General features: G+C 42.1%; 1 protein-coding gene across 2 annotated transcripts in view; it reads right to left on the bottom strand.

The window, feature by feature from the left end:
• Positions 1-23220, bottom strand: part of HTR1E (5-hydroxytryptamine receptor 1E) — a 180246-nt gene that overhangs the window by 32164 nt on the left and 124862 nt on the right. The gene's annotated exons all lie outside the window — the stretch shown is intronic.

The raw sequence follows: 23220 nt of genomic DNA, 5'->3' as shown, positions 1-23220 counted from the left end.
AGAGAGAGGCCCACCATTCATTGCGGAGGAGGATTTAACTTCCTCCTCCTCCGCTAGCTCCACCCACCTCCTCCCTGTATGTTCCCCTCAGCAAATGGAAGGAGCAGCGAGGGGTCCGAGGATCAGAAACTGTGATGCCTGCCTCCTCCCCCCTTGAGGCGCCACTATCAGAAGAGGACTCTGTTGTTTCCTGCCCATTCCCCCTTCTATTAGCGGGCAGCAAAACAGCATGAGATCAGATCGGCTGTGTGTGTGGAGAGAGAGCAGCTGCGGGCTCTTTTCCCCCCCTCCCTCTCCTTCTCATGCTGCTGTTCCCAGGACAGCCACCCGCTATGTTTCTTCCCCTTTTTCCTTCCATTGACCAGGGAAAAAAACAAAATGGAGAAAAGAGGATTATGAGACATATAGTCCCAATAACTGGCTGGCCCATTGCAATTCTAAGGGGTAAACTGCAGCCCCCAGCATGTCCAGCTGAAGAGCAGGGAGAGAGCCAGACTTTGAGTGACATGCTGCATCTGGTGACAGGCATTGGTGACAAGTGACAGGCTGCATCTGGTGACAGGCATTGGTGACAAGTGACAGGCTGTATCTGGTGACAGGCAATGGTGACAAGTGACAGGCTACATCTTGTCACAGGCATTGGTGACAAGTGACAGGCTGGAGCTTACTTAGTAGTAGCAGACAATCTGTCTCTCCTCTCCTGACAGAACAGTGATTTGTGTGTTTACACACAAAAATCCCCCATTCTGGCTTCTCTTGCCCACGATCACACGTGGCCGGCAAACATCGCGACCACCGGCCACGTGCATCATGTCCCCTGCCGTGTAGGGCGCGCCTGCCTGCTATAGCTGTTTAAAGGGCCAAAGTACAGCTATGGGGATTTGCGGGAGAGAGCCAACCTGCCGCAGTATAATGACGACGGCTGGTCAGCAAGTGGTTAATTAGCCAAAATGGACTGTAAAACCTCTTAATTGCCAATTAGCCATCATACATATCATCAAGCCAGAGCCTGGAAAGCAGATACCATTTAATGAGCCTATTATAAATCCCAGTAGTAGAACAAAAATAGGATCTAACGCAGGTGCTACCAATTTTAGCCGCCAGTTAAAGTGGTTGTAAACCTCAGTCATGAAATCTGAACAAAGCACATACGGTAAATTTGTAACGTTTACGCATCTCTCCCCAAAGCTTTAAGTGGCATTTATCTCTGCTGCTTCATTTCCCTGTTATCAGCATGTCTCACTTCTGACAAGTTTTCCCGAGATAAATTTGGAATGGGGAGGGAGCTCAGCACACAGCGTGTCTATTCAGAAGACAGCTCTGTATACTTCCTTTGCTCCTGTGTGCTGTGTGAAGGGGAATGTATGCCTTCCTCCAATCAGCTCTTACTGTAACTGAAGCTCTCCACCCCCTCCTCTCTGCTCTTGACAGATGAAGAAGGATTTTAACATGATTCTGCCTATTTGATGAGGTGTAGGGAAGAAAAGACTGCAGATAAACAAGAAAAACCTATGCAGGAGGATTTGTTTAATCTCTGTGTATCACCTGAGGCTGTTCACTTCACTGGGTATGAGAGGGTTTACAACCACTTTAAGGAAATACATTATAAAATCTGTTTTCGTAAATGGCTGTAAAGGACCACTATAAAGCCATTTAGCAGTTCTACAGGTGGGGCCTGGCAGGATCTGACTTAGAGATGCCCTTTCATATAATTTTGCTCTCAAAATCCACACATAATTCATAAAGACTGGTGTGATAAAGCTACAGCAATAACAAGATTCTATCAAGATATAGAACCAAATACTGAACTGAATAATGGGTACTGACTTCAAAATCAAACATGATTAGTCTATCATGTTATGGAGGCAAAGTAGACTCAATTCTTCCCAAGTGTGATCTATACATCTGATGTATATAATAATTAGTCTCTATAAAATGGTAATGTAATGCTACACAATAATTTATGGGTTATCGGATTGTAGCAACTGGTAAAAAAATATATAACTGCATTTAGAAATCTGACATTGTTGGTGGCTTAGCTGGAATATCATAAATTAGCACTCCCACCCCTCAACCCCTTCTCAGACCCTTTAATTGGTAATGTTATTTCAGCAAACACCCTCTTCAGGGCTCACAGAAAGCTGTTGCAACTACAATCTGATTGCTCACCATTTTCTATCAAAATGACGCACATATGTCAAGAGCCATTCTGAGGGCCAATGACTGATTCTCTGGATCGGACTTATGCTACATTGAATTGGACTCTGGAACCATAGACCAGGCAACACTTTATTAAGAAAATTTTATCATTGATGTTTATTTTGCTTCTGATAATTTTGCCTATTTTGTGTATTATGTGTTTCTGTAAATATGTTTACATGCACTATTTTTTCTCTTCTTTCTTTGTTAAAGTAATTCTAATGGTTCAATTTTTCTTTAAAATAATAAAGATGTTATACTTATCTGGATTAAAACCAGGCTCAGGTAGATATTTAGGGGGAGCTGGGGAGGAGCTGAACACAGACATTTTTTTTTACCTTAATGCATAGAATGCTTTAAAGTGATTGTAAACCCCATTCATTAAATCTTACCTAGGCACATGTATCTGTAGTGTTTATCTCTCTCCAAAGCTCTGAGTGCCGTGTATTTCTGCTGCTCCATTCTTCTGCTATCAGCATGATAACTTCTGACAAGCTCTCCGACACAAGAGATGAAAGCAGCTGGAAATTTGTGTCAGGGAGGGAGCTTAGAGATTGATAAGCAGAGAGCTGGTCTATTCCCAGAATAGCTCTGCAAGGTTCTTTGTTCCTCTGCCAATGTGGAGGAGGAGAGGGGTGTGTGTCTTTCCTCCATTCAGCTCACACACAGTGTATGCCCCGACTCACCTCCCACTGCTAAAAAAGGAAGACACATTTGTAACACAATGTGCACTTTCTAAAGAATATAGAAAGCTGAAGACAGCAGATATACATGCAAAACTTATGTAGGGAGATTGGTTTCATCTCTGTGTATAATCTGAGGTTGTTCACTTCACTTGACATATGAGAGGGTTTACATCGACCTTAGGGTAAAAAAAACTTCTGCCTTTACAACCACATTAAGCCTTTATAACCACTTTAAGCTGTATCTCTAATGCACAAAACCTGTCACGAACGTTCGTTCTGTTCCAGAAGGCGTGCGCCTATGCGCATGCGCGAATCACGGACCGCACGCACGAATGTGTGCATGCGCGCGCATTAGACGCGCTTTGGCGCCCAATAGCCTTTAAAAGATGCTCAATGGCGCTGCCCCTTGCGGTTTGATCTGCTTCCGTTCCTTGTGTTCCTGATTGTACCAGTACTCTGTTCCTGTGTTTGACCCGGCTTCCTGACCCTGCTTATGTCTCCAATCCTGACTTCGGCTAGTTTGACCCAGCTCTGTTACCTGCCTGATTGCCTGTTGCCAAGACCCAGCCTGGACTCTGACTATTGCCTGCCGTTCCTGCTGTATTCCCTGATGTATATGACCCGGCTCGTCTGACTCCGTTACTCTGCAAACCTGCATCTGCTGACCTGCATCCGCTACTCTGCAAACCTGCATCTGCTAACCTGCATCCGCTGCTCTGCAAACCTGCATCTGCTGACCTGCATCCGCTACATTGCAAACCTGCATCTGCTAACCTGCATCCGCTGCCCTGCAAACCTGCATCTGCTGACCTGCATCCGCTACTTTGCAAACCTGCATCTGCTAACCTGCATCCGCTGCCCTGCAAACCTGCATCTGCTGACCTGCATCCGCTGCTCTGCAATCTGCACCTGCTGACCTGCATCCACTCTGCTGCTAACCTGCATCTGCTGAGCTGCAACCATCACTCCAGCTTCCACGCAAGGAGACTTCAAGCAGTAAGGACTCAGGCACCTTTACCTCACTGTGCTCTTACCGCCACTGTTCTCATTCCAGTGGTCTCCGAGCCAGGGTGGTACGGGAGGTCTCCCTCCACACGTCAGGCTCACATCCCAGGTACGTTACAAAACCAGAACTTAAAGAATCCCTGTGTATTTGAAGAGTGCTACTATATTTCAACCTCTGTAATAGCTCTGTCTGGCATGATAGGGTGTATAATGCCCTGTACACACGATTGGTTTTGCTGTCGGAATAAACTCTGAAGGTTATTCCGATGGAGTTCCGACGGAATTCCGCTCAAGCTGTCTTGCATACACATGGTCACACCATATTCTGACCGTCCAGAACATGATGACGTACAACACGTACGAAGGGGGTAGAAAACGGGAGTTCAATAGCCAGTAGCCAATAGCTTCTGTCTCGTACTTGCTTCAGAGCATGCTTTGTGTTTGGTGCGTCGGAACAGCATACAGACGAGTAATTTGTTTAATTTGTTTCGTCGTAAAAAATATAGAACATGTTCTCTATCTAAGTCCGTCTGAATTTTCGACGGGAAAAGTCCGATGGGACATACACACGGTTGGAATATACTATGGAAGGCTCTTTCTGTCGGAAATCCCGCTTGTGTGGTACGCGGCATTACAATAAAGGTGCAAGTTTCCCGTAAAAAAACACTTGTCGGCAGTTGTTTTGTTTATGTAAAGAATTAACTGCGGAGTCAACAGACGCCAGTGACCATTACTCTCAGTCTGCTGGCACATAGATAGACCCATGGGCTAGAATATCTCTGCAGGGTGAGGCTGAGAGTGCCATCGTCATCTACTGGTGGTAGGTTAGTGACCTGGTATTTGTCACATTTTTGTGGAAGCAGCTGGGATCTGACACCACACTTAATTTTGGTTTAGATTTAGGAGCTAACATTTGTGTACCCTTCTAGTTCACTAGTTCAGAAACCATGTTGTCAATGGCAGCATTGGCCTCTTGCTTACAATTATAGTGATCTTCTCTGTGTACAAATAAACCTACCAGCTGAAGCTGCCACTGTGCGTCTTACAGAATAGGACACTGTAGATTACAGTGTGTAGAAAAAATATTAAAAGTTTTAAAATATTTGGTTAAAACCCTTTATGTGTAAAATTACCAGTAATGCATGTTTTAACATTTTTTTTGTACATTTGTCAAGTTATAATAAAAAACATGGGCAGGGTACTTATTAAAACAGTTTCCCGCATAAATTCTTTGTATACCCTTAAAAGACTAATATGTGACCATGGAAGGGTTAACCTCTCATGTTTCTGATCCAGGCTGTGGGTTACTGCAAATCGTTTATGCATTATGGTTAAGAAGTTTATTTATAAATTCTTTCACAAAATTTTCTAATTTGAGTCAGTTGGAAAAATATGTGAATATTAATTGAAAGTTGTGTGAATTTTGTGTAAAACGTGATAAATATACCCCTAAGTGTACATAAAGTAAAAAGAAAGGGAAGGGTTAAAACCTCTATTATGTTGCTTTTTACTGCCTGTGTGACGCTGGGAAGATATTCTTCAACTTCCTGTCAATGTAACCATAAATATAATAACATTTCTATGCTAGAAAGCTGTCACATAAACCATGTGTCCCAAATGGGGGCTATTTCCTTACCTTTTGCTCTGATTATGATCCCCAAAAAATTGGGATTTCCCATCATTTTCTCTTGTTCAAATATTTTATTAATGCAGAAAAAGAGTAACATACAAAAAGTAGAAATTCTTGCAGAATAACCCCAATGGAGGAGGGGGAAAATCGACGTGCATAACAAGGCACCAATGAAACTGGGACGCAGCCTGTTACAGTGTGTTAGGTAAAGCATTGAAAACAATGACATCAAACGTTTAATAACTGCTATTCGTTTCCATATAGAGAAATGCGATAAACCTCAAATGTCCAGGGAAAACGGAAAAGCCATCCCCTCACGACAGCTGAACCCACATGAACTATTTTATAAGTAAACATTCAAGGAGTAGTAGATAACAAGTAGTATGAATAACTAAGAGTATAGGGAATAACAATGCGAGGTAGCTGAGTAGTCTACCTTGGGTAAAAAGGGGTAGAGATTGTTTCACCCACTGTCGGGTGCGGCCCACATCTCGACCATGAATGTCGTCCAGGCGGTCTACCCTTATACTGGGTAAAAGGGGTTAATCAGTCAAGAAAAAGAGAGGGAAGACTGAGAAAAAGAAGAGGTGGTAGGGGGAAGACAGGGATGAAGAGGAAAGGGGAGACCAGAAAGCGGAGGGAGGAAAAAAAAAGAACTAGAAAAAAAAGGGAAGAAGAAAGGGATCAAGGATCCTCAGCAAAGGGCCCTTAAAAACATGCTGGAGGAGAGATTAAGGGGACAGTAATGTTTCATCAAAGTTCCCATGATTTTCTCTTTCAGTGACAATGGTCACCAGGATAGAGGGGTGAATATTCCGAGTAGGGACACAGCAATAAAAACTTGACAGGGGGTCAAATCCTTCCCCAACAATCTAAGCAGTTCAAGTGTATAACGTTAACATTACCCTAAAGGAGAAGTATAGCTAAAGCTATTTTTGCTATACTCCTCCTGGGGATCACAGGTGTGTAGTACGTTCTGCATTTCTGTGACCCGTTTTCAACCTACAATGGGCTTTAGCTGTCACTCAGCTGGTCCACACTCTAAAAAGATTCCGACCCAGAAGCCTGGACGGGCACCTAGCTCAGCTTCTTAGCAATCTGCTGAGAGCCTGAGCCAGCCGCTTTAATACCTTTCACTGCCCAGCGCTCCATTGACTGTTGGAGGGGCAGAGCAGTGACCCGGTGCAGGGGGAGAACTGAGCATTCAGCGGTCTTTGATCACTCAGTTCTGGCTGCAGAGGCAGTGGGGGGGGGCAGGTGCAGAATCAGATTTTTCAAAGGCATACTTCTCTTTTAATGGCAATAGTGAGGGAGAAAGAAGGAACTGTTTGGTAGAAGAGGGGATTTAGAAGGGAAGATCAGTTTATTTATTTTAGGATCTATGTGAATATGTTTAATTTGATCTATTTAGACCCCCTAATGTACATTTACGTTACGGGTTTGAAGGGATTTACCAGGGTTATGGCTGAAGCTATCAGCCATAACCCCACTATCTTTTTTTCCGCCAGCGATTCTCTTTTAGATAAAAGTGATCTAAGTGGCTGATTAGCCGCTGGATCACTTTTAGAAGCAGTGGGAGGGGTCATCCCGCCACTATCTGGTGTTTCCTGGCTTATCGTTCTTTCAAGCGAGCTCAGGAAACAATCCAGTGGTTCGCCCAACTGAACAAAGAGGTGAGGAGAAACCAGATCATCTCTCCTCACCTCTGTGATCTAGGAGGACCGGAGTGGCATCATGACATCACTTCCAGTCTAGGGTGGATGTAAACATTTTGTTTTTACTTTTTTTTTTATCTGATGCTTTCAAAGGTAGAGGAGAGATTTGGGGTCATATAGACCCCACATGCAGGGCCGTCTTTAAGGCAGGGCAAAAGGGGCAGCTGCCCTGGGCCCTGTCATTGTTGTGGGGCCCAAAGCAGCTGCCTCATACTTGCCAACTATTCCAGTTTAAATTCCCGTGTCCCTTGAAGTTTTAGTCCTGTGCAGTGTCCCCGATAGCTAGCTCTGTCCTATTGTTGTGTACAGATGGCTCACCTGCAGACCCTGTGTTTACATGTAAATAATCATCATTCATATGTAAATAATGGCAGTATTCATATGTAAATAGAAGTAACATTCATATGTAAATAGCAGAGTCTGGCGTCATTGATATGTAAATAAAGACAGCATTCATATGTATATCATGCCCCCCCTGCAGTTAGGAGAAGATGTGCTGTAACCTATAGCAACCAGTGAGCAGTATTTCTGTACAGTAACTTCTAGCAACCAATCAACAAGCAGAAACCATGTACTGTATCCTCTAGCAACTAATAAGTGAGCCTTAATGTGTGCTGTAACCTCTAGCAACCAGTCAGTAAGAGGTAATGATATGCTGTAACCTCTGGCAACCAATCAAATTCGCTGCCTGATCTGAAGCAGTAAACTGATTTTAAGTCTAACTGCTATTTACTGTATGTCTCTGAGCAGGTGGAGAGTGACACTGTATGGGGGAGGGGGGCCCAAGAAAATTTTTGCCCAGGGTCCAATCAATATTAAAGATGGCTTTGCGTCTGCCCACATGTCTCCATAAACAGGACCTGTGATCCCTTATTTCTATCACAAGGGATGTTTACATTTCTTGTGATAGGAATGAAATTGATAAAAAAAATTAAAGGGACAGTGTAAAAAAAAATAAACACCTTTTTTTTAAAGCATCCTCATCTCTCCGTGCTAGCACGCAGAAAGCATCGGTGTTCGCATCACACGTGTCACACAAACGTTATAGCAGGACGTATTAATTCTAGCGCTAGACCCCCTTTGTAACTCTAAACTGGTAACCTGTAAACATTTTTAAAATGTCACCTATGGAGATTTTTCAGTCATGACATGTTTGGTATCTATTTACTCGACGTAACATCATCTGTTATTTTTTACCAAAAATTGGTTAATATATTGTGTTTTTTTGCATTAAGATTCATTAAAGTGTATTTTTTCCAAATACTGTTTGACATAAAAAATTGCAACGACTACCATTTTATTCTCTAGGGTCTCTGCTAAAAATATATATCTATATAATGTTTATAATGTTTGGGGGTTCTTAGTAATTTTCTAGAAAAAAATACTGATTTTAACTTGTAATCTCATTTTTCATTTTCATTATATACTGTCATGGGATAACTGTTTTTTTACACATAGAAGCTGCACTTTTGATTAAGAGCACACCCCATTTATCCTGCTTTACCCCCCCCCCCCCTCCTATCTCAGCCCAGGACAAGTGTGTGTTTGTCAATGCTATGCAGACATATTGCTATACAAGATATTTCCAGCTCTGCATATGACTACACGTGTCTGACAAAAAAAAAAATTATTTCTAAGTGGCATTACCTGTAATTGATTATCTCACAGCCTTCGTTTCATTAATTTAAGCCATAAATTTCTTTAAAGTTTTGAATAGAGTGGTGAGGACGTAAAACCCCTGTCATGATTTTCTTTGCTGTATGTGTCACTGATAGTTTGATTCACCATATCCAGAACCGGGACTAGGGGTGAGCATGAGTTTATGCTTGAGGTAAGCATGCAGATTAGTGTTCAGCGTTTTTGCGCGGGGTGGGATTTTTGCTAACACATAATGCTTATACATCTTGAGTGGGCGCAGTTTGGTGTGTTCGCCCTGGGCTCCAGATAACCTTGTCTTGGCACTGACCATATCTATCTATTTTGGTGACCACTGTCACCAAGACTGAAATTGATGGCACATGCAAACATTTTAGTTGTCATCAAACCAGGAACAGATGTGAAGTCTTCCAATGGAATATTGTTCTACTTATACTGTTTCAGAAGGGATTTACCTCGCTTTGGCAAGATTGCACAGATAGCAAAAAAAAAAAAAAAAAAAGTGAAACTGGATTTAGATATTCCCTACTCTATACAAAAAACAACAAACAAACAAAAAAAAAAGGTTTGGCTTTATGTATATTTTAGGATACTGATTGTCAGCTTGACATCAAACACTAGCTTTAATGCCTGAAGTTCTGAATATAATGTATAATCATGAAAATATCTGGGTAGTATATAATTACAACAAAAAATCATAAAAAATGAATGCATGTAAATGTCACAAAAATGTCACAAAAATATCAATAAAATAAATTGAATAAGAATTAAATGTCTTCTACTCACTAATTTTATATGGGATTCTGTGCTTAGTGTTTGCAATAAAAAAGTTGTTTACTCTTAGTTAAAATTTGACTTTGGTTGTTCATGCACTATGTAACTAATACAAATTAATTTAGTTAGTTGAGTACACATGAGAGGCTGGCACATGAATGCAATATGTGAGTTGACATATTGCAGTGAATCACACTAAATGATTCTCCTTGGTTACATTACGTTACCATATAACTTTGTGATATACAGGAAGCAAATATGCCATTTAATGATGCCTTAACACACATTTTATTTTTCTTTTGTGTACATATGCACAGGAAAATGAGCCACACAATTTAAAGGTCAGCTGTGTGTGTGTGTGTGTGTGTGTGTGTGTATATATACTGTGTATATATATAGATATATATATCTATATATATATAGATATATATATCTATATATATATAGGGCTTTTTTTCAGCAGGAACGCGGGGAACGCAGTTCCGGCACCTCCAGCACTGAATGTATATGTATATGTAAATGTAATAGCATGGGGTGTGGGGTGTGCTGGAGGGTCTATTGATGTTGGCTGCTGGGGGATCTATTGTCACTGGTGGGGATCTGATTTTGTTTGAGATTCTATTGTTGCTGATGGAGAATCTATTGTTGTTGGGGGTGTCTTATGTTGCTGGAAGGGATCTACTGTTGAGGGAGAGGTCTATTTTTACTGGCTGCTGGAAGATCTATTGATGCTGGCTGCTGGGAGATCTGTTGTTGATGCTGGGGGGTCTAATGTTGCTTGGGTGGATATTTTGTTACTGGGTGTGATATTTTGTTGTGGGTGGTTCACTGTTGCTGCAGGGAATCTATTGTTGTTGGGGTGGAGTCCATTGTTGCTGGGGGAGTCTATTGTTGTGTGGGGATCTATTGCTGGGATTCTATTCCTGGCTGCAGGGGATCTATTTTACCGCTTTTCTTTTTATCATTAACATGTTCCATACAAATGATTTAGCACCACAAAATGATACTTGGTTCTGTATTCTCTAAAAGGGGCAGTACTGGTAGGTGGGTAGGGGGTGGAATCAAAGGACCTGGTCAGAGGTGGGTAGGGGCAGAGACAAGGGGTGACTCAGACGGGGGGAGTTCCTGCACCTATTCTCCGAGAAAAAAAGCCCTGTATATGTGTATATATATATATATATATATATATATATATAAATATATAATCTCACAAAAGTGAGTACACCCCTCACATTTTTGTAAAATATTTTATTATATCTTTTCATGTGACAACACCGAAGAAATTACACTTTGCTACAATGTAAAGTAGTGAGTGTACAGCTTGTATAACAGTGTAAATTTGCTGTCCCCTGATAAAAACTAAACAGGCAGTCATTAATGTCTAAACCGCTGGCAACAAAAGTGAGTACACCCCTAAGTGAAAATGTCCAAATTGGGCTCAATTAGCCATTTTCCCTCCCCAGTGTCATGTCACTCGCTAGTGTTACAAGGTCTCAGGTGTGAATGGGGAGCAGGTGTGTTAAATTTTGTGTTATCGCTCTCACTCTCTCATACTGGTCACTGTTCAACATGGCACCTCATGGCAAACTCTCTCAGGATCTGAAAAAAAGAATTGTCGCTCTACATAAAGATGGCCTAGGCTATAAGAAGATTGCCAAGACCCTGAAACCAAGCTGCAGCAGGGTGGCCAAGACCATACAGCAGTTTAACAGGACAGGTTCCACTCAGAACAGGCCTCGTCATGGTCGACCAAAGCAGTTGAGTGCACGTGCTCAGCGTCATATCCATAGATTGTCTTTGGGAAATAGATGTATGAGTGCTGCCAGCATTGCTGCAGATGTTGAAGGGGTTGGGGGGGTCAGCCTGTTAGTGCTCAGACCATACGCCGCACACTGCATCAAATTGGTCTGCATGGTTGTCGTCCCAGAAGGAAGCCTCTTCTAAAGATAATGCACAAGAAAGCCCGCAAACATGGATTACTGGGACCATGTTCTGTGGTCTGACGAGACCAAGATAAACTTATTTGGTTCAGATGGTGTCAAGTGTGTGTGGCGGCAACCAGGTGAGGAGTACAAAGACAAGTGTGTCTTGCCTACAGTCAAGCATGCTGGTGGGAGTGTCATGGTCTGGGGCTGCATGAGTGCTGCCGGCACTGGGGAGCTACAGTTCATTGAGGGAACCATACATGCCAACATGTACTGTGACATGCTGAAGCAGAGCATGATCCCCTTCCTTCGGAGACTGGGCCACAGGGCAGTATTCAACATGATAACGACCCCAAACATACCTCCAAGATGACCACCGCCTTCCTAAAGAAGCTAAGGGTAAAGGTGATGGACTGGCCAAGCATGTCTCCAGACCTAAACCCTATTGAGCATCTGTGGGGCATCCTCAAATGGAAGATGGAGGAGCACAAGGTCTCTAACATCCACCAGCTCCATGATATCATCGTGAAGAAGTGGAAGAGAACTCCAGTGGCAACCTGTGAAGCTCTGGTGAACTCCATGTCCAAGAGGATTAAGGCAGTGCTGGAAAAGAATGGTGGCCACACAAAATATTGACACTTTGAACCCAATTTGGACATTTTCACTCAGGGGTGTACTCACTTTTGTTGCCAGCAGTTTAGACATTAACCTCCTTAGTGGTATTCCCGAGTGTGGCTAATGGGGCGTACACACGGTCGGACTTTTCGGCTACAAAAGTCCGACAGCCCGTCCGACAGACTTTCGACAGACTTTTGGCGGACTCACGGCGGACTTTCTTACGAACGGACTTGCCTACATACGATCACACAAAAGTCCGATGGATTCGTACGTGATGACGTACACCGGACTAATATAAGGAAGTTGATAGCCAGTAGCCAATAGCTGCCCTAGCGTGGGTTTTTGTCCGTCGGACTAGCATACAGACGAGCGGATTTCGGGGTCCGGCGGAGTTACGACGTAAAGATTTGAAGCATGTTCCAAATCTAAAGTCCGTCAGATTTGCAGCTGAAAAAGTCAGCTGAAAGTCCGAGGAAGCCCACACACGATCGGATTGTCCACCGGACTTAGTCCGTCCGCGTCCGTCGGACTTTTGTAGCTGAAAAGTCAGACCGTGTGTACGCCCCATTAGGGTGAATTTTCAGTACCAAAATCGGTAACCCCGAGCTACACTCAGGATCGAATCCCAGGATCCAGGCAAAGTTACTTTCCTTGTCCCCAGGATCCTGCGATGTCTCTCCGCTGCGTGTGCTAGCTGTCCTCCGCCGGAGCTATCACAGTGCCGTGCTCCGTTCCCTGCGAGCGTTGCGATGCACAGGGACTGAGCACGGCGCCAAATTCAAAAAGTGAAAAACACATTACACATACATCACTTTATCACATTATTTCACCTCCCTTTTGTCCCTAGTGGTTTGTCCAGTGCCCTGCATGCAGTTTTATATTATAAATACTGTTCTTTCTGCCTGGAAACTGGAGATTGTCCATAGCAACTAAAAAGTGTCCCTTTATATCAAAAGCGGTTTTAGACCAGCTAGAAAACAGGATAATAAATTAAAATCACTTGCAGAATTGAGCGATAGTGATTTGTGGGGAAATTTGTCATCAAACACTGACAGTAATTACAGCGACAATTCTGCAACTGAGCAAATTTCAGTGTTTTTGATTTTATTACATTATTGAATAATTTTTATTATTATTATATTATTATTTGTTATAATTATTTATAGTTATTTATTATATTATAATTTATGATTTTGTGTTTCAAACTTCATCATACCCGGACTATCTACTAGACTCTTGTTTGGACAGATTTAAGTGTGTTATTCCTAAGAATTACAGGCCTACAATATAAAACGCCAAATTTCCATGCAAAACATCTTACTGCTTTGAGCATCAAACATCTGACATAATCATACTGCCAATGAGGTTAATGGCTGTGTGTTGAGTTATTTTGAGGGGACAGCAAATTTACACTGTTATACAAGCTGTACACTCACTACTTTACATTGTAGCAAAGTGACATTTCTTCTGTGTTGTCACATGAAAAGATATAATAAAATATTTACAAAAATGTAAGGGGTGTACTCACTTTTGTGAGATACTGTATATAGATTGTATGTTGAAATACTGTGAAAGGTTTCAATCTGAGCTCCACTGTGTTGGGGTCTGTGTTGATGGACTTCATTGGGGGAAATGTAGTATGTTCCAGAGATCAATTTGGAAAGCTCCTGATATTTTTCTAAAACCATTGCAGGTTTAATCAACCTCCTTTTGATTTGCATTTGGCCTGTTTCTGCTGCTTTTGTATTTACCTGGTCTAGTATGGCAGAGAAGTAGTTCTGAAGGAGCTCTGAGAGGGCCTAATTTGTTTTGCTTGATTTTTCATTTATTGTGCCTACAATGTAATTAAGAACAAAACAGTGAGACACTGAAGAGAAAAATGCAAGTCTCCAATGCTCCAGTTATGTTTTTATTTTTCACTTATTATTGCAAAAAGGGTAGGGAAGGGTTCCTTCCTCAAGGTGACATAGCTAATTTGATGATTAGTGCATGTTATCATTGGTAGCTAGTGCAAACACCCAATTGGCATATGAAAAAATGCAATGGCTTCAGTGGCCAGTAGGAAGAAAAAACATGTGAGAACTGATGGTTAGTAATAGGAAAATAATGCTTTGTGGAAGAAATGCCGCAAGGTTGGCGGTAAGTGGAAATAAGAATGCTGCAGTGTTTGTGGTCAGTGAGAGTGAGAATGACCTGGTGTTTGGTGATCAGTAGGAGAGAAAAATGCCCTCTGTGGTGGCTAGAAGGCTCTGTATGAGGCTAGGTGTCTTTATGGGGATATAGGGGATCTGGAGGGGTAATAGGATTCTGCAGGAGAGTGGATGACCCTGTGGAGGCTGGGGGGACAATACAGTGCACTGCAGAGGGTGGAGGGCATAGTTGAGCACTGCTGGAAGTCAAGGACAGGGGTTCTGGAAAGGGCTGGGGTAGCCACTGCAGCTGTTGGAGGATAGGGGCATTCTGGGGAGCCACAGTCTCTTTAGCTGGCCTGGGGATGTTAGGAGCACTGCTGGAGGATGGAGAGCATTGTGGGGGGCTGAACTGCACTGCATGAAGTTGGGGGGGCACTGTAGGACACTATGGGAGCGGGGGGCACTGTGGGAGGTTTGGGGGCACTATGCTAGCTGGGGACACAATGGGGGGCTTGGAGTTACTAATATAGCTGGAGGGCATTGTGGGAAGTTTTGGGGCACTATGGGAGCAGGGGAAACTGTAGGAGGCGTGGGGACACTGTAAAAGCTGGGGAGGGTGTATTATGGAAAGTTTGATAGCATTATGAGAGCTAGAAGGCACTGTGGTGTATCAGCAGCTGCCTGGAGGCCTCAAAGAAGTTGGAATGGTACAGTGGATTTTCTATACCCCCTTCTCTCACTTCGGATGTGCCATAAGTACAGGCACATTAAAACTAAAACTTCTTCCTCTCCTCATTCAGGTAATGGGTCCCATGACTGAAGAGAGCAAGGATAAGAATTCACCTCTTGGTGGGAACCTGTACTGGTAACAGCTCTGCTTCTGCTTTAGGATAAGGACAGCATTGCTCTACAATGCCTCCTCGTAATACCTAAGAGCAGTGCCCAGTGCTGGGATGTTTACCATGTTCTTTGTCCATATATAACAAAGCAACAGGTTCACTTTAATGAAGATCTCTACAAAGGCAAAATCCTCCATCATTGCTGTTCTGCTTCCCTTTTAGAACTTTCCTCCTCTTCAATTTGTGTCACCCACAGTTTGTCATCTCATCAGCCACCCCATTCTCATTTCTGGAGCCAACTTGTCAGTAAGCTCCAGCTACAGGAACTTCACTGCTTCTTGCTGCTCCCTGCCTGCTGTCCTCTCCCTCTATGGTCCAGGTGCTAGCTTTCTTATCCTCAATATCTGAAAAAAGGATACTTGCACATGATCAAGATTATCCTCATTCAGCAAATTAGTGAGCTTGTGATTAAATAATTCCACAGAATCTGCATTGCCAGTTTGCTAGAATAAAACAATATTAGCGGAATATTAGAATTAAAATTAGTATTAGAATAAAAAAAATCTATATTACATTTTAAATGACCTCTAGCATCTACTTTGTGCTAGTTATGCCCCTGACCAATATGCACTTATGCATGCTCACTAGGCATGTTAATGTATCCTGTGTGCAGTTTATTATGGTTTCTGCAACAATGTTTTAAACCACCTAAGAATGAAGCTTGGATAATGCATTTCAGATTAAAATTTTGTACATATGGAAAAAAGATGCCCATATTTTGTATGATAACTATGGAAAAAAATAACCACATATACTTTTTCTCTTCTAATACTTTTATCCACATCAGTCTAAACTGAGGAGGTCAGAACATGCTTTACTGAAGACAATATACTATTAAACGTCCTACAATTCTTATACAAAATGTCAGGACGTGTACTCTTTGAACAGGACCACCAACACATAAAAATGTAACTGTCCATAAAAAGGCTTGGATCTATTGACCTATCAATATTAAGGTATGAAAGTCAAAGGTTGCTATAAAGCATTCATGCTAACATAAAGGTTAAAAAAATCATCAACAATGCCAGCAATATATCATAGGTGGGGGCTCTTGACATTTATTCAAGATTAAGTCATGATTTAAAAATCTTGGGAAACTGTCAAAATAGCTAGTAATATAACACAACATACATTTATACAGAATAAAATTTGAAGAGGTCAAAGAGATACTAAATTCAATTACTTTAGTGCCCATAATCTGGGTAAAAAATCCCTAACCATTTCAGTATTACTTGTTATAAAGATGCCCATGAACCATAAACTTGTTTAAATGTCAATAAAAATTACACAAACTAAAAAGCAAAAAAATCTCTTCTTCCACAGTCCTTTCTTCCCTTCTCTGTTTAACTGGTTCAGTCAGGGCATCATGTACCAGAAGATCTCCTGTTTTCAATCCTTGGTTCCCCAGAAACAATGGATCTTGCCACATCATCTTATAATTATTTCCAATGTTTTTTACATATATTCTGCAATTTCAGAGCCAAATTAATGTATTTGTAGAGCTAACCCAGCAGGAGCCGCTCGGTAAGATGGGTCCTTGGTTCTTTGCCTCATCTCTTAAAGTGTTACTAAACCCAGGACCCTACATTCACTATATATGATCTCCCACAGTGCAGAGAACATGAAAATGCAATTACTTTAGTAAATATAAACTGCTAAAACTGCTAAATACCTTTTCTAATCAGCAGTATATAGCAGTCTTGTGACTTCAATTAGTATCTGGCCGAGCACTGGTTAAAGCTTGTAGGAGGAGCTTTCATTCTTCTCTGACTGTCCTATGAGGCTGCATGACCCCTGAACCTCTGTCTGGACAGTGCTGATCACATGCACCCTCTCAAAAAAAAATAAAAAACTCTCTAGCAATACACAAACTGAGCATGTACAGAGTGCCCTCAAGGCTCTACTATCAGCAGATGGATTGGAGACTGTGGAAAAAGTGGAAGATCAGAGAAGACAGGATCAAACAGCTTTTTTACACAGTGCAGAGGATTAACCCTTTAGCTTCCACAGTGAGTATAACAAGCATGCTTTACTGCATATACAGACTTATTTTACTATTGTGAGTTTAGTAACACTTTAAAACCATTCGGTCCCCACTGAGACACTTGGTTACTCACACCTGTGTAACGTAAGCGTTAATACTCTACTGCTCTATGATAGTCAACAGGAAATAGAACACAAGCAACTTGAGACTTAAGTGGATGAATGTATTACTGAAGGGTAAGCAAATGCAATGCATAGAACAAATGGATAGGACAACAGGATACGTTAGACTGATTAAAGGATTAGCCTCACCTATGGCCATTAACTTGTGCCGCAATAGGGCTAAACCCCATTACACTAGTCCACACAGTATCAGTAAAAATAGCGTCAACCGTGAAAGCATGAATGACATAAAAGAAACCTCACTGTAATACTTGTAATACCAGTAATACTGGTGCACTCTGCACATACAGCCCTCTAGTGGATGCACTCCAAGCAAAGGGGTACTCCTGGTGGTGTCTAAAGTACCTGGCATTTAATTGTCAAAGTTAGCTGGCTAATGTTGGGGCCCTTCTATAAAAAGGTGGTGCATGTAAATGCTGCCTCTTTAAGGCTATCCACAATAGAAGGCTAATGGGCTGTTAGGTAGGGATAAGTCTTTATGGCATTAACTGTGAAAAGAAAAGGGTTAAGCTTGGTAATTCTTCTCACTACTCCTGGTATTGTACTGCATTCTTAAGGGAACTACGTGTTGTTTGCGGGAGACATCCTCCTCCTCCCCATTGGCTTTGATCCGCTACTGCCAGCATGGGGGGAGAGCAGGGAGAGCAGGTGTGAGTGGGGAATTTTATGCAGAACTGCCTCCTTCTGTGCAGCAGCAGCAGGGTGGGAGGGAGAGTTTCACAAGCATTCAGCCCGTTCTGCACACAGCAGGGAAGAGAACTGGCTGAAAACCACACAGCCCAGCACTCCTTTCAGCTGACAGCAAGTGACAGGGGAGACGATGACAAGCCAATGGGGACCTGTCTACATATTATTTACACAGTCAAGTTTCTTGTGGCTGTTCTTTCCATGTAATTCCATGAAATAACAGAGATTCTCTGGTTGCTATGCTTTGCTCCATGCAAAGCCCTTGCTAGACATTTTTATTTGCATCCCCTACTCACAAATCTATTTATTTGTGTGGTTACATTAAAATCATGTTCAAAAGCTCAGTTTTTGTGGGATTTCAGATGTTGTTCACAGGTATTTAATCCAAAATGGGTTTAATTACAGTGGGGCAAAAAAGTATTTAGTCAGCCACCAATTGTGCAAGTTCTCCCACTTAAAAAGATGAGAGAAGCCTGTAATTGTCATCATAGGTATACCTCAACTATGAGAGACAAAATGTGGAAACAAATCCAATCACATTGTCTGATTTTTGAAAGAATTTATTTGCAAATTATGGTGGAAAATAAGTATTTTGTCAATATCAAAAGTTCATCTCAATACTTTGTTATACATCCTTTGTTGGTCAAGCGTTTTCTGTAAGTCTTCACAAGGTTGTCACACACTGTTGCTGGTATGTTGGCCCATTCCTCCATGCAGATCTCCTCTAGAGCAGTGATGTTTTGGGGCTGTCGCTGGGCAACACGGACTTGCAACTCCCTCCAAAGGTTTTCTATGGGGTTGAGATCTGGAGACTGGCTAGGCCACTCCAGGACCTTGAAATGCTTCTTAAGAAACAACTCCTTCGTTGGCGGTGTGTTTGAAAACTTACACAATTGATGGCCGACTAAATATTTTTTTGCCCCACTGTATAAACGTGTAACGTGGACTGGATTTCCTATAAATTCCGAGTGCCCCCATAGCAAGAGGCTTGCTATTGGGGTACTCAGCAAGAGGGAGGAGCCAGGATTGACTGCGGGGGACCCAAAAACAAGAGGATCGGGGCTGCCCTGATCAGAGCAGGTACGTGTAATATGTTTGCTATTTTTTATTTTTATTTAACCTTCAGAAACACTTTAAGTAATAAATGTGGTTTTTTTTTGTTGGCACATTTAAAAACCCACTATCCACATTTCATTTTTTCTATGAGTACTTTATTGGGGATGTGGTGCTTGAGTGATTCCTCATCAATCTTCATATACAAATATACTTTCATTAAGAATAAACAAAAAGTGGGATATTACTTTAACCCCCATTACTGGCTGTCAAAGCAAAACACCCATTAGGAAGAACAGTTGTTCTGAGCATCCTTCACTTTACTGTTGGTGCAGCAGGGAGTATAAGCAAGAGGCCAATCAGCGTGGTTCTGTGTCTTGCGATTGCTGTGATGGCGGATGACAGCAATCACAAATGTAACCGGTAAAACTATTTATATTTTATAGTCCACTTTTTCCTCTCACAGTGGAGGAAGGAGAGACAAATACATGAATGAATTATTAGTAAATGTTTACAAGCAGACAGGCATAATTCAACTGTGATAATTTAGTTGCTGCAGTTTATTCTTTTACCACCCTTTTCTCCTGTACATCTCCGCTCTATCCTGTCTCAGCATATGGCCTTATATTAACCCTTTCACTTACCTTATCCTCAATATCTGCGCACTACCCCCCTCATCTGTATCCTCCCACGGTATGTGACCTATACATTAACCCCTTCACCTCCTCTTTCCTCTGTGCATGATCTGTACATTAATGATACACTGCATCTAGATCAACATTACCAACCTTCATGTTTTAAAGGCTTCTACACACAACACTAATATTCCAGCTTTTTTCCTAAAGATGCGGGTGGTGAATTTTGTGCCACATTCCAAGCTCTGCCCTTTTGCTGCCACTGTGATTGATATTATGCAGCATGCAGCAGGAGGAGTGAGACTCTGTGGCAAGAGGGCAGAGTATGGAACCCAAGTGAATAAGACTTCCAGGTATTGCCTCCAAAAACTGAAATATTGGTCTGGGCTGGAGTGGCTATTAAAGGGCCTTAATTTGTAATAAAAAAAAAATAATAATAATCACCCTTCCCCTCAAAAAAATCCAGCATGACTCTGCTCACTTCCTAACTTTCTAAGCAGAAATTTTCATCTGCAAGCCAGAATTTCCTCAAAACAAAAATGCAAAGATTCTCCTTTCTTCCTTGCACAAATCTTTGTCCCCAAATCTTCCCTCCCAGCACAAATCTTCACCCTTAAAACTCTTATTGCAGCACAAATCTTTTTTTCCCTCCCTCAAAATCCCCCCTTCCAGCACAAGCCCTTATTACTTCTAAATCTCCCCTCCTGGCACAAATCCTCCTCCCCCAAGATCCCTTTTCCGAGCACACAATCCTCGTTCCCTTAGCATCCCCACTCCCAACACAAACCCCTTAACCACTTCAACCCCTTAGGACTTACCTGTATATTCTCGGGTTGAAGTGGTTATACCAGGATGAAGGCTGCACCTGCAGGCATCATCCCAGTATCAATATTTTCAGCCGGCAATGGTCTGTCTAGTAGAAGTGATCCGTGTGGCTATACAGCTGCTCAATTACTTCTACAGGTCACGGATGGGAGGCCCCCTCGCCGATGCCCGCAGGATGGTTGCCACCTCATCCAGGTTCTGATGCTGATTTAATGCAGATAAGGCACCAAGTGAGTTGAATCACCTTAATCAGCCTCAAAACCTGTGTAATTCATATGTGTTTGGTTTTAAAGGGATGAGGTGGCAACCCTAGCCTGCAGCCATGGCCTGCTGAGGGGAGGAGAGGGAAGGCAGGTACATATGTACCTGCCTCCGCTCTGTAATGTAACAAAATGGAAGTGATGAGGAGTTAGTCTTTTCCGATTTCAGTTTGATGTTTACAAGCCATTACCGGCTTGTATGTCATCTGATCAAACTGATCTCGGTTTGATCAGATGCTTATGAGGGCAGAGGAGAGATCTGAGGTCTTATAGACCTCAGATCTCTCCATAAAGAGGACCTGTCTTGCTTATTGTTATAACAAGGAATGTTGTTCATTCCTTGTGATAGCAATAAAGTTAATAAAATAATTAAAGGGGCAGAGAAAAAAAGTTTTAAAGAAAATGAATAATAACAAAAAAAACTTTAAAGCGCCCCCACCCCACTGTGCTCACGGGCAAATGTGAATGCATACATACGTGCTGCAGGCATATGTAAATGGTGATTACACCACACATGTGAGGTATTGCCTTGGACCTCAGTGAGAGCCATAATTGCAGTGCCAGACCTCCTGTAATCACTTTAAAAGTGTCACCTATAGAGATTTTGTAGGTACTGTGGTTTGTCACCATTCCACAGGTGTACCCAATTTTAAAGCATGTCATGTTAGGTATCTATTTACTTGGCATAACAGCTATTTACTCTGCATAATATCAGCTATTATATTTTACCAAAAAAGGGGTATTATATTGTGTTTGTGTGCACTAAAATTCCTTAAAGTGTATTTTTTCCTAAAAATTTGCAATAAAAAATGGCTGCACAAATATTGTGTGACATAAAAAAACCGCAACAACCACCATTTTATTTTTTAGGGTCTCTGCTTTTAAAAATATATATATAATGTTTGGGGGTTCTAAGTAATTTTCAAGCAAAAAAAAAAAAAAAAATACAGATTTTTAAATGTATAACAGAAATGTCAGAATTGGCTTAGGGGTAAGGTGGTTAAACATGAATGATCTCATCTCCTCCAAATTCCATCCTCTAGCACAAATTTTCTATCCTCTGCAAAAAAACAAAAACAAAGCAGCAGTGTGAGACCCCTTTCACACTGGGGCGCTTTTCAGGCGCTTTAACGCTGGAAATAGCCTCTGTTATAGCACCTGAAAACCGCCTCCCATTCATTCAAGTGTAACTTTTCACACTGGGGCGGTGTGCTTGCAGGACGTTCCGAAAAGTCCTGCAAGCAGCATCTTTGTGGAGGTTTGGGAGTGCTGTATCTAGCTCTCCCAAAACGCCCTAACCATTGGAATGAATGGGCCTGAATCGCCTGAAAAGTGCTTAGGAAGCGCTGCAACACGGGAGTTTTTAAACCTTTGGGGTTAAAAGCGCCCTGCTAGCAGCCTAAAAGCACCGCTTAAATGAGCGGAGCTTTACCGCAAACACGGCCGTGGCCCCTGTGTGAAAGGGGTCTTATGGTGTGAACAGGGCACATAGAAAACAACTGTTTTCTTTGTGTCCTTGCAGAGACTTCCCTAAGAAAAAAAAAATGCACGCCTCTGCACATGGTGTGAACAAAGCTAAATACTCAAATCTGAGTGTTTTTGCCATCAGTTTTTAAGCATGGTGTGAACAAGGTTTTGGGGACCTGGAGCACCCCACAAGATATGTTGGCACATGCCCTGGGTGCCCAATACTAGCAACACCACTGCATATGGGTTTGATGCAGTTCAATTTTTCTGGACAATAGTTTACACCCATTTGTCTGGGATATACTGTATGTTCCAACATTTTTGTTTTGCATGCGTCATGACACATTTTTAGCCATATTGTTTCCCATCATGTGTGTAGCACCCTGGAACTTGCCAAGAGTAGTTTTCTTGGTCGATTGATAGAGATCTATTGATTTTTCCCTAAGTTTGGCCTTATTGCACTTTTCTCTTCTACCACTAGGTGGCCGGGTACTTGGTGGTACTAGATATGAGAAGGGCAACCCAAGGTCAGGTTATGGGTATACGGGGTATCTCAGCCAATGGGCAGGGGTTTTCTTGAATCCCTTGGCCTGCTGGGAAAGCCTATATATTCTGGTGAGGTCAGGTGATCTATGTTCTCGGTGTGCCACCTGGACTGCCGCCTGGGTGGATGTGTGTCGTCTGCTAGGCCGGAGATTGGGCTTATCCCGGGGGTATCTGGTTGCTAGGTTGTGTGAGGGCCTATAGAGAAAGAGGAATGGACCAAGGGCCCAAAAAGGGATTCTTCAGAAAGAAACAAATTGGTAGTAGCAAAACTGGTAATCTTTATTGAAAACAATTCCACCAAAATATTTTTAAAAAAGGGAAATATACCTCCACCACATAAGT

The sequence above is a fragment of the Aquarana catesbeiana genome, linkage group LG04 (assembly GCF_042186555.1).
Source record: "Aquarana catesbeiana isolate 2022-GZ linkage group LG04, ASM4218655v1, whole genome shotgun sequence".
NCBI classification, from domain to species: Eukaryota; Metazoa; Chordata; class Amphibia; order Anura; family Ranidae; genus Aquarana; species Aquarana catesbeiana.
Note: the sequence above shows the minus strand (reverse complement) of the source record. Positions and strands in the feature narration are given on the sequence as shown.